This window comes from Muscardinus avellanarius (assembly GCF_963383645.1).
Source record: "Muscardinus avellanarius genome assembly, chromosome: 4".
NCBI lineage: Eukaryota > Metazoa > Chordata > Mammalia > Rodentia > Gliridae > Muscardinus > Muscardinus avellanarius.
Genome location: NC_137789.1, coordinates 70,924,420 through 70,945,656, shown reverse-complemented (window position 1 = coordinate 70,945,656; position 21,237 = coordinate 70,924,420).

Sequence of the window (21,237 nt, the reverse complement as noted above, 5' to 3'; positions counted from 1 at the left end):
AAATGAGACACCAGAAAGAAACCAGATCGCAGTGCTGCGGCTGGAGCCATGGTGCGGAGCAGCGGGCAACATCTTCCCTTGCAGCACCAGGCTCCAGAGAGGAGGGGGACTCAGAACGGAGCTCAGAGCCACAGAGGAGATACGTCGGCCTCATGGCCGAGGACGCGGCAGAGTGCCATACTGCCGGCGGCAGCGGTAAGTTCACCGGATGGCTCCAGACTAACGCACTCAACAGCCCACCAGGCTCCAGAGAGGAGTGGTGGACAGTGAGCCGAGGTGAGCCGCTGTGGAACAGCCGGGAGAGATTCGGCGCAGGGAGCATCTAAAGCTCCCAGTGACTGGGTTCAGCACACCCTGAAGGGACTCAGAGTGGAGCGCAAAACCAGAGAAGAAATACGCCAGCCTCACGGCCGAGGGCATGGCAACAGCGCCATATTGCCACCGGTGGCAGCAGCAGCGAATTCACCGAGTCCACTACAGCTCCATCAGCGCACTCAACAACAGTGAGTCAAATTGCAGCCCCTAGAGAAAAAATCCCAGTACTGCACTCCCAGAGACTTGACCCAGTGGAGGAGTGGCGGTGGCAGAGATAGCACACCATAGAACGCCCAACCTGGCACCCCCCATGGTCTAAAACAGCCTCGATTGACTCCCTGGGTCTGAGACTCTGCCATGCAACCTAGTAAAGGAGTAGTGGGGACTGAGATACCACAGACTCGAGATCCAGAACACCGTAAGTGAAGTCTTAGTGACCCAAGGGAAGAACCCAGAGAAGGCACAAACATCCGAAATCATGGGAAAGAGGAATAACAATGGAGCAATGAATGCCCACAACCCCACAACATCAGAACCTGATAAAACAAAAATTCAGAGATTTCTAGAAGATCAGATCAGGAAAATAACTGTGGAAATAATAGAGGTGCTTCGAAAAGAATTCAGAGAGAGCCAAAAAGAGATAAAGGATGCAATTAATGAAGTGAAGGCATCAATTCAAACAACCGATTAGACCACATGGAGAATAGAATCTCGCTCTTAGAAGATGATCACTCCAAAAATGAATGCATAGTTTCTAATCTAGAAAAAAACATCCTACAGCAGGAATCTGACATTGAAGAAATATAGGCCCATTTTAAGAGAGATAACCTAAGAATAATCAGAATAGAGGAGGGAAAAGAAGGTGAAACCAAAGGGATCAACAATCTCTTCAAGGAAATAATAGCAGAAAATTTTCCAAACATAGAGCAAGAGGTTGATACACAGGTCCAGGAAACTTATAGAACTCCCTTTAGACAGGATCGGAGAAGAGGATCCCCACGCCACATCATTGTCAAAATGACCAATGTGGAAGCCAAGCAGAGAATCTTAAAGGCAACAAAAACAAAAGGCCAAGTGACATTATGAGGCAAACCAATTAGAATCACTCCAGACTTCCCAAACCAAGTCATGAAAGCCAGTAGGGCTTGGAGTAACATATTCCAAACTCTGAAAGAAAACAACTTCCAGCCAAAAATTTCCTACCCAGAAAAACTTTCTATCAAATTAGATGGGGAAATAAGAAGCTTCCATGACAAATAGAAACTGAAGGAATTTATGTCTTTAAAACCAGCGCTAGAGAAAATACTCAAAGAGATTAACTACAAAGAAGAATTAGGTAACACACACCAGAACCAGAGAAACAAGATTTTCCATCCAACAGACAACTAAGATTTGTTATCTGTGGAGATTCATTATTTATATTAGTCTTTTACCTATCTCTAAATTGTATTGTTTGCTTTTATTGTTGCTATTTTTAGGATTTCTAGCTGGAATATTAATATACCTTCAGATATAGCATTTGGAAATATTTTATCCCATTCGATCAGTAACTTTTAACTCTGTTTACATTGTCTTTGGATATACAATATTTTTTTTATTTTTTAGGGAGTTTGTATACTCTTCTGTTGCCTGTGCCATTGAAATCATATCCAAGAAATCACTGCCAATTTCAATGCTGTGAGGTTTTATGACCCAGATTTTCTTCTAAAAGTTTATAGTATTAAGATTTATATTTAGGTCTTTTATCTATTTTGAGTTAATATTTGTATATGGTGTTAGGTAAGGGTCCAATTTTATTCTTTTTTATGTAATTATTATTTTTCAACAATATTTAGTTAAAAGATTATTATTTCCTCCACCAAATGTTCATGGAAACCTTGTCAAAAATAACTTGACAATATATGGAAGAATTTATCTCTAGGCTTTTATTTAACTCCAATGGTTTATGTATCTGCCTTTATAACAGTACTACACTGTTTCAATTATTGTAGCTTTATATAGTTTGAAATCATGAAAATATACATCTTCTAGCTTTGTTCTTTTTCGAGATCGTTTTCAGTATCTAGAGTCCATATTCCACATTAGGATAGATTTTTTCTGAAAAATAAGTAAATAAATGTATGATAGTTTCACCTAAAAAAAAAAGAAGAAAATATTCTCTGGTAAAAAAAAAATAAAGCAAAAAGAAATATTGAAATGTTATCTTCAAGTCATCAAAAGCTTGGTATCAGACAAGTGAAACTGTTCTGTGAGATTATCATTGTTAATTTTTGATAAATTGCTATAATACTAGATGTCAACCACTAAGCCAAGCATGGGAAGGAGGGATGGGTAGGGAGCGGGGTGGGGATCGGGTAGGGACTAATTGGGTGATGTGTGCGTGTATGTCTACAAAAGTTTTTTTTTTTTAATCTTATGATGTATGTATACAGTGCACCAATAAAATAAATAAATTTTAAAAAAAGACGAAGAAAGAAAACCATAGACCAACATTCCTTGTGAATAGAGCTACAAAAATACTTAAGAAAATGTTAGGAGACTACATTACAGCATTACATAAAAAAGATAATAATCCATAGGTAGTGGGGTTTATCCCAGGAATGTGATGGTGATTTAACATTTGAAAATCAATATGACTCACAGAATAAAGGATAAAACCATTTGATCATCTCAATAGATTCAGCTAAAGCATGTGACAAAATTAACACACATTTGAGAATAAACCCCTCAACAATTTAGGGGGGAATGAAACTTCCTCTGTATAATAAAGAGCACCAATGTAACACCTACAGCTAGCAAATTTCAAGTCAAGATTCAATACAATCCCAATCAAAATTGCAACAAAATTCTTAAAAACTTATATGGAGATAAAAAGTTACTATTACAACAGTAGAACCAAACAATCTTTAAAAGAACAAAGTTGGATGACTCATACTGCAGTCTGATTTCAAAACTTACTTTAAAGCTACAGTAATAAAGACTGTGGACATAAAAACACATAAATCAACAGAACAGAATATATAACCCAGTAAGAGACCAACATATATATATTAAGTTTGTTTTTCAATCAATAGCAAGAGTTTCCAATTAGAAAAGCAGTCTTTTAATAAGTAATGTTGAAATAAGTAGAAAAATATTTGGAAAAAAATAGTTCTCAGTCCCTATTTCTCAACACACTCAATATTAATTTAAGATGATCTATATACCTAATATAAAATTCAAGATGGGGCATATATCTAATCACAAAATCTAAAACTAAAAATATCTTAGAAGTAAATACATAAGAAGAATCTTTGTGGCCTGGGAGTAAGCATACGTGTGTGTGTGTGTGTGTGTGTGTGTGTGTGTGTGTGTGTTACTGGGGATGGAATCCAGGGGCATTCTGCCTCCTGGAGGTATACCCCCAACACTATTTTTTAGTCTTTATTTTTGAAATAGTGTCTCACTAAGTTGTGAGGGCCTCACTAAGCAGCTGAGGCTGGCCGAGAACCTGTGATTGCTCCTGAGACAGCCTCTCAAGTACTGAAATTACAATCATGAGTCACCACATCCGGCTAGCATACATTTTTAATGGACATATTTAGAGGTTTATATTAATGGTAAAATTGATCAAAAGGTACAGAGAGTTTCCTATACCAACCTACAAATGCATGAGTTCCCCACTATTAGCATTTAACATCACATAATTAACCAAAAGTGGACCCAAAAAAATCACAGTTCACATTAGGGTTCACTGTTAGTGTTCAACATACTATGAGTTTCAACAAACATAAAATATATTTACCATTATTATGTCATACAAAATAATTTCACAGCCCTAAAAGATCATCTATGCTCTGCCTATTCTTCCTTCCCTCTGCCCCCTGACACCCATTTTCTTTTTCTTTTCTTTTTTCCTTTTGAACTAGGGGATTGAACCCAGGGGCATTCTACCTCTAAGCTACACCCCCAGCCCTACTTTTTATTTTTTATTTTGAAACAGGGTCTCACTAAGTTGCGGAGGGCTTCACTAAATAGCTGAGGCTGGCTATGAACCTGCGATCCCCGTCTCAGCCTCACAAGTACAGGGATTACAAGCATCCCCCACCACTCCCAGCTGCCAACAATCTTTTTTCTGTCTCCATAATTTTGCCTTTTCCCAAATGTTATATAGTTGGAATTATACAGTATACAGCCTTTTCAGTTGATTTCTTGCATTGAGTAAAATTCAGTTCAGGTTCCTCCACATTTTTTATTACTATCATTATTATTTTTTTTGGTATTGGGGATCGAAACCAGGAGCACTCTATCTCCCGACTATACCCACAGTCCTTTTTATTTTTATTTTGAAGCAGAGACTCATTACATTGCTGTGGCTGGTCTTGAATCTAAAATCCTTCTGTCTTGGTCTCCCAGATATTGTGATTACAGGCGTGTGCCACCATGCATGGATCCTCCATGTTTTTTTGCGGCTTGATACCTCTTTCTTTTTTTTTTTTTTTTTTTTTTTTTTTTTTTTTTTTCGGTTCTGGGGATGGAACCCAGGGGCATTCTATCTTCAAACTATGCCCCAAGCCCTGTTTTGAAACAGAGCCTCACTGAGTTGCAAAGGATCTCATTAAGTAGCTGAGGCTGTTCAGGAACTGCAATCCTCTTGTCGCTGCCTCCCAAATGCTGGGATTACAAGCATGTGCCACCACTCCTGGCTAGCTCTTTTTTTTTTTTTTCCCTTCATCATTGTCTGGGTACACAGTTTATCCACTCACTTACTGAAGAATAACTTGGTTGCTAAAAGTCTTTGCAATTATGAGTAAAGTTGATCTAAATATCCATGTGCATATTTTTATATGAATATGTTTTTAACTCCTTTAGGTAAATTTCAAGAAGCACAACTGCTGGATCATACAGTTAGAATGTATTCAATTTCAGCATAGTTTTTATTTGCATCTCCCTGATGGCTAATGATGTAGAACATCTTTTTATGTATCTATTGGCCATCTGTATCTCTTCTTTTGTGATGTGTCTATTCAATTCAGTTGCCCTGGGTTATTTGTTTTGCTAGTGTAGTCTTTTGAGCTCTGTATATTCTGGATATTAGCCCTTTTTCAGAGTGGTGGCTCGTAAAGATCTCCCATTCTGTAGGCTTCCTCTATAGGTTCTTGATGGTTTACTTTGATGAGAAGAAACTTTTTAGTTTGATGCCATCCCACTTGTTAATTCTTTCTTTAATTTCCTGCACTTTGGAGGTCTTGTTGAGAAAGTTACTGCCTGTGCCTATATGTTGGAGTGTTGAGCTTATGCCCTCCCCTAATAACTTTACAGTCTCTGATCTAATGTCTAAGTCTTTGATTCATCTCGAGTTGATTCCTGTGCATGGTGAGAGGTTAGGATTTAGTTTCCTCTTTCTACAAATGGATAGCCAGTTCTCCCAGCACTATTTGTTGAAAAGGCTATCTTTTCTCAGCGTATGAGTTTGGCCCCTTTGTCAAAGATCATTTGACTGTAAGTGTGTGGCTTTGGTTCTGTATCTTCTATTCTGTTCCACTGGGACAGACAGCTCTACCACTCCTGGGTATTTTTCCAAAGCAGTTGAAATCAAAGAACTACAGTAACATATGCATACCTATGTTCATAGCAGCACAATTTGTAATAGCCAAAATATGGAACCAACCTAGGTCTCCATCAACAGATTAATGGATTGAAAAATTATGGGAAATACACACAAGGGAATTCTAGTTGGCTATAAAGAAGAACAAAATCATGTCATTTGCAAGAAGATGGAAAGATCTGGAGAACATTATGTTAAGTGAGATCAGCCAAGCACAGAAAGAGAAGGGACATATGTTTTCTCTAATATGCCGAAACTAGGGAGCATTGGGGATACCAAAGGGACTCCAGATAATGGAGGGGAAATCTCAGCAAAGCTAGGATAGGAGAGGAAGAAGGCTGAGGTTGATTAATGAAGGAGCTACATCTGAATATGTGTAAAAGTATGAATATAGCGTGGTTAACCTGGATACTCATTGTTGGGAGGAAGAAGGGGAACCAGGAAGGAGGGAGGGAAGGCACTAAGCACATTCTAAATGTATACCATTTTTAATATGTCCACATATAAATAAAATTTTTTAAATATCCAGAAAAAAAGAATGTATTCAATTTTCCAAGAAACTGCTATTATACTGTCTTCCAAAGTGGCTATACCATTTTGCATTTCCATCAGCAATTAATGAGAGATCCTGTTGTTCCATACCCTTACCAGCATTTGTTATTATCAAGGCATAAATTTTTAGGGCAGAAATCACTATTAAAAACTGAAAAATTATACTTCATGGAATTTAGAATTCTGCTCATCAAAAATATCATAAAAACACTGGGATAAAATATACAAAGCATATATATCCAACACAGAACAAATATCCACAATACATAATGAATTTTGATTCATAAGTTAATAAAGAAAAGACAAAATTTATAAGAAAGTAAAAGACTTGAACTGCCACTATAAAAAGCAATATATATAACTGTCCAATAAACCATGTACATGCTCTCAATCCCTTTAGTCATTAGAAAAATGCAAATTAAAACTACAGTGAGTTAGCATTGCATGTCCACTAGGTTGGCTAAAATTAAAATGACAGTGGCAAGAGTGTTGATGAGAATAAGGAATAATTATAATTGAAGAATTTTATATTGCTGGTAGACTATAAGATGATATAAACATTTTGGAAATTTTCAGTTTCTTATAAAGGTAAACATACACCTACCCTATAACTCAGCCATTCAACTCCCAGGCATTTACCTGAAGAGAAATGAAATACATATCCACAAAAAACTAGTACAAGAATATTCATACCAATATTATTCACAACAGGTAAGAAACTGGAAACAATCCAAACACCCATCAACAGATCAGTAGATAAAATTGTGGTTTAGAGCCGGGCATGGTGGTGCATGCTTGTAATCCCAGTATTTGGGGGAACTGAGACAGGAGGATTGCGCAGGTTCAAAGCCAGCCTTGGCTACTTAGTGAGGCTCTCAGCAACTTAATGAGACTCTGTTTCCAAATAAAATGTAAAATAGGTCTGGGAGTGTAGCCCGGAGAAAGAAAGCCCTGGATTTCATTCCCAGCACACACACACACACACACACACACACACACACACACACACACACAATTGTGGTTTAGTCATAGAACACTATTCAGCTATAGAAAAGGATAGGCTATTGATATTGCACAGCAATTGAATGAATCTCAAAAACAGGCTGAGCAAAAGAAATCAAACACACCAAAATACAGAGTTAATCCTTCCAAGTATATGAAGTTCAAACACAAACAATATCGATATATCATCTATGATGATGGAAACCACAGCCCTGTTAGTGTAGGGAGTTTGGGGGTTGACTGGCTGTTACATAAAGAAACTCTGTGGGATGATGGGAATGTTCTTTATATTGACTGGGATGGGACTATGCTGTGCACCACTGACTTGTGGTCTTAATATCTATTTCTACTGCTGTTTTAAAGTTACTCCCAATAAAAAACTGTTGGGATAATATCATCAAAAGAAGGAAGATATATGATTAAGTAAAACCTAAGAAAGCTCACTTTGAAAAAACAAAGATGAAGAGAAAGTAGACCTAAAACTCACACATGGAAGCAGTGTTCATTGAGACTGACTAAAATTAGGTTATTCCATTTCATTTAGCTCTGAGAGATATTTTCTTGATCATATAGGATAAATTTTGTCCACTATTAATTTTTTTAAACAAACAGGGCTTCATGACTTTTTATTTCCTTTTTGTGTGAATGAGTCTTACAGTTGCTTAAATAACCAAAATAAAACCCTAAAATAATTTATGACTTCCTAGTTTTATTTATGATGAATTAATGTTACTTTCAAGTAAATTTTGAATAAAATTTGCCCAACTAACTTGTTACATTATTCTACATGTGTCCTGATATAGCTGAGCACTGCCTTGGGAAGGCTACAATGTCTGCATCATTTTTTTTTTTTTTCTTTTTATTTATTTTTTTTTAATTTTATTTTATTGGTGCACTGTATTCATACATCATAGTGGGATACAAACTTTTGTAGACATACATGCACACATCGCCCAGTCAGCCCCCACCCAATCCCCACCCCATTCTCTCCCCATCCCTCCCTCCCATGCTTGGCTTAGTGGTTGACATCTAGTATTATAGCAATTTATCCAAAATTAAAAATGATAATCTCACATAACAGTTTCATTTGTCTGATACCAAGATTTTGATGACTTAAAGATAACATTTCAATATTTCTTTTTGCTTTCTTTCTTACCAGAGAATATTTTTTTCTTTTTTTTAGGTGAAACTATCATATATTTATTTTTCAGAAAAAAATCTATCCTGATATGGAATATGGACTCTAGATACCCAAAACAATCTCGAAGCAAAAACAAAGCTAGAAGATGTATATTTTCTGATTTCAAACCATATAAAGCTACAATAATTGAAACAGTGTAGTACTGTTCTAAAGGCAGATATATAGACCATTGGAGTTAAATACAAGCCTAGAGCTAACTTCTTCCCTATATTGTCAAGTTATTTTTGACAAGGTTTCCACGAAGATTTGGTGGTGGAAATAATAATCTTTTAACTAAATATTGTTGAAAAATAATAATTACATCGAAAAGAATAAAATTGGACCCTTACCTAATCCCACATACAAGTATTAACTCAAACTAGATAAAAGACCTAAATATAAATCTTAAGACTATAAACTTTTAGGAGAAAATCTGGGTCATAAAACCTCACAACATTGAAATTGGCAGTGATTTCTTGGATATGATTTCAATGGCACAGGCAACAGAAGAATATACAAACTCCCTAAAAAATAAAAGAAAATATTGTATATCCAAAGACAATGTAAACAGAGTTAAAAGTTACTAATAGAATTGGATAAAATATTTCCAAATGCTATATCTGAAGGTATATTAATATCCCAACTAGAAATCCTAAAAATTAACAACAATAAAGGCAAACAATACAACTTAGAGATAGGTAAAAGACTAACATAAATAATGAATCTCCACAGATAACCAATCTTAGTTGTCTGTTGGATGGAAACTCTTGTTTCTCTGGTTCTGGTGAGTGTTACCTCTTTCTTCTTTGTAGTTAATCTCTTTGAGTATTTTCTCTAGCGCTGGTTTTGAAGACATAAATTCCTTCAGTTTCTGTTTGTCATGGAAGCTTCTTATTTCTCCATCTAATTTGATAGAAAGTTTTGCTGGATAGGAAATTTTTGGCTGCAAGTTGTTTTCTTTCAGAGTTTGGAATATGTTACTCCAAGCCCTTCTGGCTCTCATGACTTGGTTTGGGAAGTCTGGAGTGATTCTAATTGGTTTGCCTCTGAATGTCACTTGGCCCTTTGTTTTTGTTGCCTTTAAGATTCTCTGCTTGGCTTCCACATTGGTCATTTTGACAATTATATGGCGTGGGGATCCTCTTCTCCGATCCTGTCTAAAGGGAGTTCTATAAGTTTCCTGGATCTGTGTATCAACCTCTTGCTCTATATTTGGAAAATTTTCTGCTATTACTTCCTTGAAGAGATTGTTGATCCCTTTGGTATCACTTTCTTTTCCCTCCTCTATTCCAATTATTCTTAGGTTAGCTCTCTTAAGATGGGCCCATATTTCTTCAATGTCAGATTCCTGCTGTTGGATATCTTTTTCTAGATTAGAAACTATGCATTCATTTTTGGATTGCTCATCTTCTAAGAGCGAGATTCTGTTCTCCATGTGGTCTAATCGGTTGTTTGTGCTTTGAATTGAGGCCTTTACTTCATTAATTGCATCCTTTATCTCTTTTTGGCTCTCTCTGAGTTCTTTTCGAAGCACCTCTATTATTTCTACAGTTATTTTCCTGATTTGATCTTCTAGAAATCTCTGATTTTCTGTTTTATCAGGTTCTGATGTTGTGGGGTTGTGCACATTCATTACTCCAGTGTTATTCCTCTTTCCCATGATTTAGGAAGTTTGTGCCTTCTCTGGGTTCTTCCCTTGGGTCACTATGGCTTCACTTAAGGTGCTCTGGATCTCGAGTCTGTATTATCTCAGACCCTACTACTCCTTTACTGGGTTGTATCACAGAGTCTCCGACCCAGGGAGTCGATAGAGGCTGCTTTAAACTATGGGGGGTGCCAGGTTGCACGCTCTCCTATGGTGTGATATCTCTGCCACCACCACTCCCTCACTGGGTCAAGTCCCAGGAGGCACAATACTGGGATTTCTCCTCTGTGGCCCGCAATTTGACTCACTGTTCTTGAGTACGTAGATGTAGTTGTACTGGACTCGGTGAATTCACTGCTGCTGCCGCCGCCAGTGGCAATATGGCGCCTCTGCCACGCCCTCGGCCATGAGGCTGGCGTATTTTTTCTTCTCTGGTTTTGATTTCCACTCTGAATCCCTGCAGCGTGTGCTGAGCTCAGCCACTGGGAGCTTTAAATGCTGTCTGCGCCGAAAGTTCCCGCCTGGCTGTTCCGCAGCGGCTCACCTGGCTTGCTGTAGCCGTCCGCTGAGTTCGCCGCTGCCGCCGGCAGTATGGCGCTGCTGCCGCGTCCTCGGGCGCGTGTGTCTCCTCTGTGGCCCTGAGCTCTGTTCTCAGTCCGCTTTCTCTCTGGAGCCTGGTGGTTTTTTTGTTTTTCTGGTGATGGTGTTTTCTGGCTATGAAAGGCGCTCTTTTTGTGGTAATGGAGATTGGTTGTTAGCGGGACTCTTAAGCCCCGCTTTTCTCGGTCGCCATCTTCCCGGAAGTCCTGCATCATTTATTTTAAGATTGTCTTTTATTCAGGTAATTGTAGGAAAAATTCAGCAAGCATGAGGCAAAGTACTATTACAATAAAGCTGTGAATTTCCTTTTACACCAGTCTCAATTTTGTCTTTATTTTGCATTCCGGTATTATAAGTCTTTTTTATTATTCCTTCTTTATTAAACTCCACAATGGCTTTTTTATTTTTTTTTATTTTTTATTGGTGCTTTGTAGTCATACATCTTGGTAGGGTACAAAAAGGTGGAGGCATATATGCAAACATCACTTATTTAGCCCTTCCCCAATTTCCACTCCCACAATAACTTTTTAAAACTTGTTTTCACTTTTATTACAACCAGATTTCCCAATGTAATACATCAAACAGTATAAGACTTTTCATCAAAATCTCTTCAAACCATTACTAACAAAACTAGCAAATTTTTTAGCTGAAATAGTCCGTGTTTAGTCTTGGACAAAAAAAGTAAAACATATCCCAACACAAATAAAACTCCTAAGTCATATTTTATTATTTAGGTATTAAAATACCTATTTTTATTTGCTAGTTTTCAAAAAGGAGCAGCACAGATTCCCCACATTTAAAGTCTACATGTTAGGTAGCTAGCCAGAAAATGAGCAGGACAGGGGAAAGAAACAGGACAGGGAAAGAAAAATAGGAATTGCCCCCGCCCCCCAGCTGTGATCAGAGGTTTCCAGACTATTACATTGCAGCCTTAGACTCCCACGTGACACGGTCCTGAGCAGTCACACAAGCCCTGGCAGAAACCCAAATGTAAGAGTCTCAAATTGCTATTCATGAGGAGGGGTGGGATTTCTGGACAATATAGAAACTCACCATGAGGCAGACTCACTCACTCTTTCTTTCTCCAGGACCAGCCAGCTCTCTGACCCTTCTGGGGAACTCACCCAATAAAATCCATTATGCTTAACCTATCTGTGTCCCCTGAATGAAATCTTTCTTTTGTGGAGATAAGAACCAATGGAAACTCACAGCCCTGTAAACTGCATATAGAATGTAAGTTATTTTAAAACTCTGAAAATTCAGGGTTGTCTGTAAACCACTATTTGGGTAGGTAAGGGAAAAAATGTTTGTTATCCAGTTTGGGTCAATGGAACCAGAGTTGCAGGAGGGCATGATGATATCTTCAGTTGATCACTGCTCCTGGGCCAAGCATCCTGTCTAGCACACAATGCCTATCCATAAGTGTTGAGTGAACAAAAGAAGCAGTCACTCTCAACCAAATGGGGTGCATAGGAGGCCAGAGTACTGTGATCTTTGGGGAGATGATGTTAAAAGTAATTGAACTTGATAATAAAGAAACCTTATTTTTTTCCTGATAACTAAATTGTTTCAAAATTTTTATCTTGACATGCCTTTGGCTTGATGAAAGAATTACAAAAAATACAGAGTTTCTGTATATCCTAATGTTGACATCTTACATAATTGTGCTATACTGACAAAATGAAGACATTAACACTGACATTATTATCAACTAAACTATAGAATATACTCTGATTTCACTGTTCTTTGCACTGATGAATTTTTGGCTGTGCTCCAGGATCTAATCCAGGGTACCATGTTGCCTTTATGTCTCCTTTGACCTCCTCTCATCTGTGCCATAATCTTGGCACTTTAGAAGAATACAGATCAGCTATTCTCTAGAATGTCTCCATTTAGGTTTGTCCAATGTTCCCTCATGATTAAACTGATTTGTTTAAACTGGTTTTACCACAGAGGTGACATGCCCTTCTCACCACATCATAACAAGGGCACATGATGTCAGTATGTTAACTTTGATCATTTGATTGAGGTAGTAGCTACCAGTTATTTGCACTGTAAAGTAACTATTTTTCCTTTTTCATACTCCATTCTTACTTTCATTCCATACTTCCATTCCTTAGAAGCAAATTTCTAAGTCAAACTCATAATCAGGGGAATAGGGGAGGATTAAGCTCTACCTTCCTGGCATAAGAATTTGAGAATCTATGTATTTTAAACATCATAGTAAGTAATACATACCTTTGAGGAAATACTTTCAAGCCATGTAAATACCCTGTTTTCTCCTTAAAGTTCTACCTACTAACATTAGCATTCATCAGTGGATCTTGCCTGTAAGCAAGTATAATTGTGGTCCAAAGAACCCTGTTTTCATTTCACCATTTTATTTTATATGCGTGTTATGGCCAATTGAAAGTTATTCATATAATGTCACATTTGCTCCAACAATCACTGTTTCCTGCTCATATCCTTTGTGCCTGCCTATAGAACTATGGCTTCAGATCAGCCCGTCCACCATCTCCTTGGCAAATGTTTGGTTTAGCAATTATTCTGTGCCAGAATTCAGACCCATGGGGCATCAGGGTATCTTTTCAGTAAGAGTCTAGCAGATACTTCATTCTCAAAGTCAAGAAAGTGATGTTCTGTCTTCAATACGCTAGAGGCAGTCATGACAGACAAAGTGTGGTGCTGCTTTGGCCATCTTGTGGCTGAGGACAAAAGCAGACACACTGAAGACATAGAGTGGAAAGAAGGAAGGAGCCTGGTCTTTATGTTAGTGGCTTCCTAAATTAACCAAATTCAAAACCACTCTAACCATGGAATTGTGTACTAATAAGTCCCTTATAGTTTGAGTGATTTTTAGAATCACTTGTGGCTGGAGGCACCATTATTCATACACTCACTTTATTGTGAAAGATTTTCTCGAGAAGTGGAGAAAGAGATAGATGTGTAGTTCTCAGGAATCTTCAGATGGCACACAACCTTGCCTATGCTCATGGGTCTGTGCTCTGTATGAAAACCTCACTGGAGCTTGTGTCACTACATGGGGGAAGACTGAGAAAAGTGGCAGTGTGAAAACATGCATAGTTCTAATGTGAACTTCTGAATCAACCTCAATATTAAGGATAAGTTCAAAATCCTGCTTCCAGAAATCTTTGCCAGGTAGAAACTTCCATTACACTCCATTTCTCATTCTTTTTTTTCCCTTTTTGTTACACCAGTTGAGTATCCTTTATCTGAAGTGCTTGGTTTTAAAGTAGATAGATAGGTAGACTTAAACAAGGGCAATACTGAAAGGAAATGCAGGCTGTACCTTTGAGTGGCATCCAGCTGGCCATTACATCACCCAGGGACTTCCCAGGACAGCTGAGGACCACCTTCTTATAGTCAGGCAGTTCTTTTTCAATCTGGAGAAAAATCCCAATATCCTCACAGGAGCACCCCTCAGTGACCTAACTTCCTCCCATTAGGCCCCACCTCTTAAGGATTCCACCACCTTCAAGTAGCAAAATGGGCTGACAACTAAGCCTTGGGCCTTTGGGGGGAACATTTAAGATACAAAACATGGAAGGAAAGAAATAGCAGTTCTAATTTGGAGCAGCGACCTGAATCATTTAGCTCCCTTTTGAAATCGGAAAGCAAGCTTAGAATTTCTAAGAAGTCAAGAAGATTGTTACTAATTAGATGTTCATTGTTTCTTCTGAGTAAATATATTAACTACTGGTAATATGTTAGACATAATAAAGCTCTATTTTGTGAAGGCTTCAGAGATAATTTGAAGCAATCCTCTTGAATATAAATTAATACACCTCTCTTACCATTTATTAACAATAGCCAATACTTACACATTTTTAAGTATTTTCAAGTACATAATCCCACTTGATCATTTTAGATGAGCAAACCTAACCTGAACCACAAGTTTTTTCTATATTCAATTATTATAGAGAAACCAAACTTAATATTACCTTTGCTTCTGTGATATCATTAGAAAAATTATGGGTACAATATTGTTCCCATTGAAAAAATATTCTGGGACTGGGTGTGGTGGTGCACCCTTGTAATTCCAGCATTTGGGAGGCTGAGACAGGAGGATTGCAGTTCGCAGACATCCTCAGCTACTTAGTGAAACCCTTTGCAACTCAGTGAAAGCCTGTTTCAAAATAAAGAATTAAAAATAGGGCTGGGGGTGTAGCTCAGAGGTAGAATGCCCCTGGGTTCTATCCCAGTACCACAAAAAAAAAAACTTTTAAAGAAAAATATTCTGGGATTGGCAACAATCTGGCTCAAAACCCATTTGCAAGGACACTTGGCTGCAAAAACTGACAACTGCCTTTGAAGAGCCAGGTGTTTTGTTTTGTTTTTTTTCCCAAAGCCCAGCTGATTTTCATTTACTTGGCTAAAAACAGTGTTAATGGCACTTTAGTTAGAATTTCCTGATTTCCACTATTTGCATTCACTGTGGTAAGGGAACTAATGACTAGTTCTTCAGGAAACTGTCAGTGAAAAAGAATGCCAGAAAGACACTACTCAACACACATGCAGATTCCTCACGAGCATGGTCCATGTTCTCATACTCACTACCCACATCACTTGGTTCCGTGCTTTCAACCTGAATAGTCGTATATTCCTCTTCAAGTGAGACAGCTCAATACAGACCGAGCTTGGGCTGCTCCCTGACAACGGAATATGACTAATAACTTTGGCACAGGGGTGTCTTGACCAAAGAGGTTGTGGCAGCTTCTTTTGTTTCCTTGTCTTTAATTTTTCATTCCCTCTAACTTCTAAGCCAAACTTCTTTAGCTGTCTGCAGGAAGTGGGTCTCGGAGCTGCTGAATTAATCGCCATTGCTCCAAACACACCAGACAGTCTGGCAGCACATAGAGCCATGTGACCGCAGAATGGATATATAATTTAGGACGTCAGTCCATGATGGTGTGCGCCCAAAGGGAAAATGACTGGAAAAGGCCACTGTCTCAATTTATCCTTGGCTTTTTGTGACATCCCTGTAACACTTGACTCAATAGATTTTTGTTCTCTTTGTGCCAAATAATAAAACTACACAGCCCAGAGGGCTAATTATTCCAATTTACATAAGCTTTTTTACTAAGACCTTCATATAATTGTAGATATTGTGTCTCAGTTCTAAGCCTATCCATTCACACCTACATCTTCCTATCCTTACATAAAGTAAAACGATCATTATTCTCTCTCTCTCTCTCTCTCTCTCTCTCTCTCTCTCTCTCTCTCTCTCTCTCTCCTCACTCCTTCCTAATACCAGGTGAAATCTATCCTGCCCTGAATGAGAGAAGCGGGGGGATCCTGACATCTATACATCCAGGGACCTCAAGACTCATTCACTTACTTACTCATCCAATATGAGTTTATAAAATGTCTACAAAGTGTGCAGATGCTGAGAAGAAATCGAATTTAGATCCAGGGTTTATTCTGAAGAGGTTGACTACAAGTAGAGATAGAACACGTGTGTAGTAACCACCATAGTTACTGTACGAGTAACTACCAGGAGAGAATGGGACACAATCTATAGAGGAAGAGGGACACCACAAAGCACTAAAGGCCACCAAGTGCCCGCTGATGAGATCCGACAAAGCTGCGTGGAGAAAATGGATCTGAGGATAATTTTTAACCTTGAAAAAGAAGGGAAGGGCATCGAAGCTGAGCTGTGGGCCTGAACAGAAGCACAGTGGTGGGAGAGAGCACCAGAGCATACAGTAGCTCCTGATTGTTCTGTAAGTGCCAAGAATCCTAAACTTGGAATCAAGGCCATGGGTCAAGCTCCAGCTCTGCCAGCATTTAGACCTTTAGTATTTACCATTTTTTCCAGTGCTGAGGATTAAACCTAGGACTGCACACCTAGTAGAAAGCACTCTACCCCCAGCCCTTCTTTTTTCCTTTTTTTTATTTTATTCTGAGTCAGGGTCTCACTAAGTGGCTGAGGCCGGCCTCAAACTTGCAATCCTCCTTCCTCAGCTTCCTAAGTAACCTGGATTAAAGATGTGAGCCACTGTGCCCAGCAGCTTTAGTTACTTAACTTCTCCAAACTTTGGTTTTCTTCTGTAGAATAGGAAAGATAGTTACTGTTTCTTCTCTTTCTGTGCTTGGCTGATCTCACTTAACATAATGTTCTCCAGATCCTTCCATATGTTTGCTCTATTATGCCCAAACTAGGGACTCCAGATAATGGAGGGGAAATCTCAGCAAAGGTAGAATGGAAGGATAGGAGAGGAAGAAGGCTGAGGTTGATTAGTGGAGGAGCTACATCCGAATATGTGTAAAAGTATGAATATAACATGGTTAACCTGGTCACTCATTGTTGGGAGGAGGGGAAGGGGACCCAGGGATGGGGGGAGAGGCACCAAGCACAGTCTAAATGTATGCCGTTTTCAATATGTTCCACATAAAAATAAAAATATATAAATGCCAAAAAAAGTTTGCTTAAAAAAAAAGATACTGTTCTAACTTTCATGCCATTGTGCAAATCAGACTTCAATATAATTAAACTCATGACCCTTTTTCTCAAGATCCTTTTTCTCAATAGCCCTATATTCCTGCTTCCTGGTTTCTTCCCCCAATTTTCCTCATTCTGCAGTTAATATCCATCCTCTTCCAACAGAAAAGTAATAAAAAGAATCTTATCAAATAATCATCCCTACTTCTTCTGATGCTGAGCACAGGCGATATTGTTTCCTTTTTGAAGATGGCTCCAAACTGACACCCTAGCTAAAACTATACACAAACTTTACATGTTTTTATAAGCCCTAGTGAAAAACACAAGCCTTCTAGCTTCAACACATTGGAGTTGGTATTTTTTTTTTTATCTTCGTTCAGTGCCATTTCACTGTGTTAAATATTTAGATAAGATGACCTAGCCATGTGTCAAGGACACAAACATATGTAAACTATTTCTTCTGATTTCTCTAACTCTAAGTTATAAATTATAATCAAGGATCTGTGTAAGTTGAAACATCTAATATAAGCTTATCATCACAATAGGGCTGAAAATACAAACATCCATGCACATTAAAATGCTTATACTATTGATCTTGACCATTCAAAATCACTTATCAACAAAGCTTGTCTTCTGGGTCAAAAGCTAGATAAAGCAAAAGGGAATTCTTACAGTTTGTACTTGTCTTCTTCATATTTTCAATGCGTGGCGTGCACTAAATACTGAATAAATATTCACTGGGTAAGCCGGAGATGGTGGTGCACATTTGTAACCCCAGTACTTAGGAGGCTGAAGCAGGAGAATCTCAGGTTCAAGGACAGCCTCAGCAAGTAGTGAGACTCTCGTCAACCTAGGGAGACTTTCAAAATTAAAATAAAATAGAGCTGGGAGGATAGCTCAGAGGTAGAATCCCCTGTGCTCAATTCCCAGTGCCAAAAAAGTAAAAAATAAAATAAATATTCACTGGACCAATAGATGGATGAATAAAAACCACATCACTAATCCTTCCTGTTCCAAATTTTATCACAAACTGGACATTCCATTTTGTCACAAACTGAACATTCCTTAAGCTCAACAGGTTACAAACCAAATACATTGTCACCCTCCAAAATATTCTCTTTTTATGGTTTTCTATTTCTATTAATAATACCACCACTTTCAGAGTCAGCCAAGCTCAAATCTGCATTTGGTTCCTCATCTTATTCTCAGTCCCTTCCCAGCACTCATCGGTCTCTACTGATGGCTTCTCTAGGAAAAATCTCACATCTGTCCTTACTTTCTTTGTTTATCTCCACTGCTGACCACCTTAGACCATGGGCTGATATTTTTTCCTATGGCTGTGTTCTTTTTTATTTCTAGGGGATAGAAAGGTATCTTCCATTGTCAGACGAGTTGTCTCAACACTTTAATGTGACATCACAGCCCCTCAGGATCAAACCCAGAATTACCTCTCTAGTCCATGTCCTTGACATACACTTTACATTCTGATTCACTTGGACTCCCTGTCATTCTCTCAAGACTCTGCTCCTCTACTGAAGCCTGGAGAGTCCTCTGTGTCCTGGATGTCCAGCTCAAATTATTTCCTCAGTGACTTAATCAGCCAGAGTAAGTACCCCTCCACATAGTTCAGACCATTCTTGGGAAATTTCCCATATTTGGTGTTGCATTTTATAAGTTTGTGTACTCACTGTTTTATCATCCTTACTAGTTTTTAAATCCATCTACTTGTTCAAAATATAGATGGAGTGTCCATTATGCCCAAGGAACTAGGATAGATACTAAAGATTAAAGAAGACAGTCATGGCTTCTCTCCTGGTAAAGCTTCCTTTGCAGCAAAGGAAACAAAAGTGTTCCTGGAACTGGAGGAAAGCCAGAGTGACTGAAGGGGGAAGATGGATGAAGAAAAGTCATAGATGTGAACAGCATTAGCCTATAAGGGGCCTTATAGACTATGATAAGGAATAGGGCATTCTTCTTGATGTGAAGGAAGCCATCGATGGACCTTATGCAGAGGGAAGACACATGCTCTACAACACAATGGCCAAAAGGAGAGGTGTCTTGATTCTGCAGTGCTTTTCCATTCCCTGCATCGTGTGCAGGGGTTTCCACCCCCACCCGTGCCTAGAGATTTGGGGTTGTCAAAGATTTTTTCTGAACTGAGTGTAATCCCAGTACTTAGGAGTCTGAGACAGGAGGATCACGGTTAAAGGCACGGTAACTGGAGCACAGGTTTAAAGTTCTAATACCTCCAAAGCAACACAACATTGCCACACAGTCACCTCAGCCACTGTTCTGTAGAAATGATCACCCCAAATAAGGCAGTAGATAAAGCACAGCATGTGTGCATGATTTACCAAAGACAATCACAAAGAGAGAATTATCACTCATTCTAAAAGCAGCACTGGCAGACAAGTTGCTTGTAGAGCGTCATCAAATAACAAGAGCGGAAGCAGGATTCCAACCAGCATCTCTCTGGTTCCTAAAGCTAAGGGAGACAATGGCTTCCAGAATGTACCAGGTTGCCATCTCAGAGCCACATGCTCTACAACACAATGGCCAAAAGGAGAGGTGTCTTGATTCTACGGTGCTTTTCCATTCCCTGCATCGTGTGCAGGGGTTTCCACCCCCACCCGTGCCTAGAGAGCTCCAGGAATGTTCGTTCAGTCTCCAGGCAGTTTTGCTTTACAAAGCTTTGATTTGAAAATGAGACAAGTAGTTTCAGTGCTGTCATCAACAGAAAATTAGGGGATAAAAACGAAATCTCTTTGAATGTCTTTTAAATATTCACAAGGAGAGCCACTGGGTCTTTGCCTCGCTCCTCTCTCCTGCTCTCTCCCCTCCCCACCCAGATACCCTGTCACATCAGTGTGAAGACCACAGGTTGTGCCTCATCAGTGAATGTGGAGACAGCCACAAAAGCGCACCCGCAATGGCCCGAGCTCCTGCCCCCACAGGGGCCTGTCTCTTTGGGAAAGAGACTCAATAAAGGGTCCATCACATGGCTTCACCCGAGCAACCACAAGACCAGACGTCCCAGAGAGTAACAAACAAAGTGACAAACTGACTTAAAAAGAAGTCTGAAGGGAATATAAATGGGTATAGATTTTTTGGATGCATCAAAACTTGTGAAGTGCATCAAAAATTTCCCTTTTGACCTAGGGTTTCACTAGGTACTGATCAGAATTTATATGCAAGGGTATTTGTAGACCCTCTTTGAAACTTGAAAAGTATAATTTGAAAAACAGTGAAGTAAATGTGCATCAACAGAGAAATGGCTGAATAAATTATAATTTATCTATACAATAGTACCTATTGTTCAGTGAGTAAAAGGATGATTTATAAGTTTTAATAAGGAAATGATCCGCAAACACTATTTTACAAAAAAAAGTAGGATCCAAGACACTAAATATAGTATGTATAAAATATATTAATATAAAATATAAAGATATATAATTCTATTTGCATTAGCTATGCACCCAACAGCTCAAAGTTAATTCTGGAAAGTGGGAAGAGTTTGGTGCTAGAAAATAACAGCCCTTCACTCTTTACTGTGTATAGTTTTCCTTTAGTGGAATTTTGATGAACAAGTTATTTTTTATTTTTATTTTTATTTGGTACTGGGGATTGAACCCAGGGGCATTCTACCTCTGCTATTCCCCCGGTCCTTTTAATTTTTATTTTGAAACAGGGTCTTGCTAAGTTGCTAAGATTGGCCTTGAACCTGAGATCCTCCAGTATCAGCCTCTCAAATATTGTGACTCCAGGTGTGTGCCACCATGCCTAGCTATGATATTTCAAATTTTTAAAACTATTTGGCCTCATGCTTTTGAGATTAGCACTCTAAGAAAGAGAAACATTAAGCAAATCAGATACAAGTACAGTAGCAAATGAGG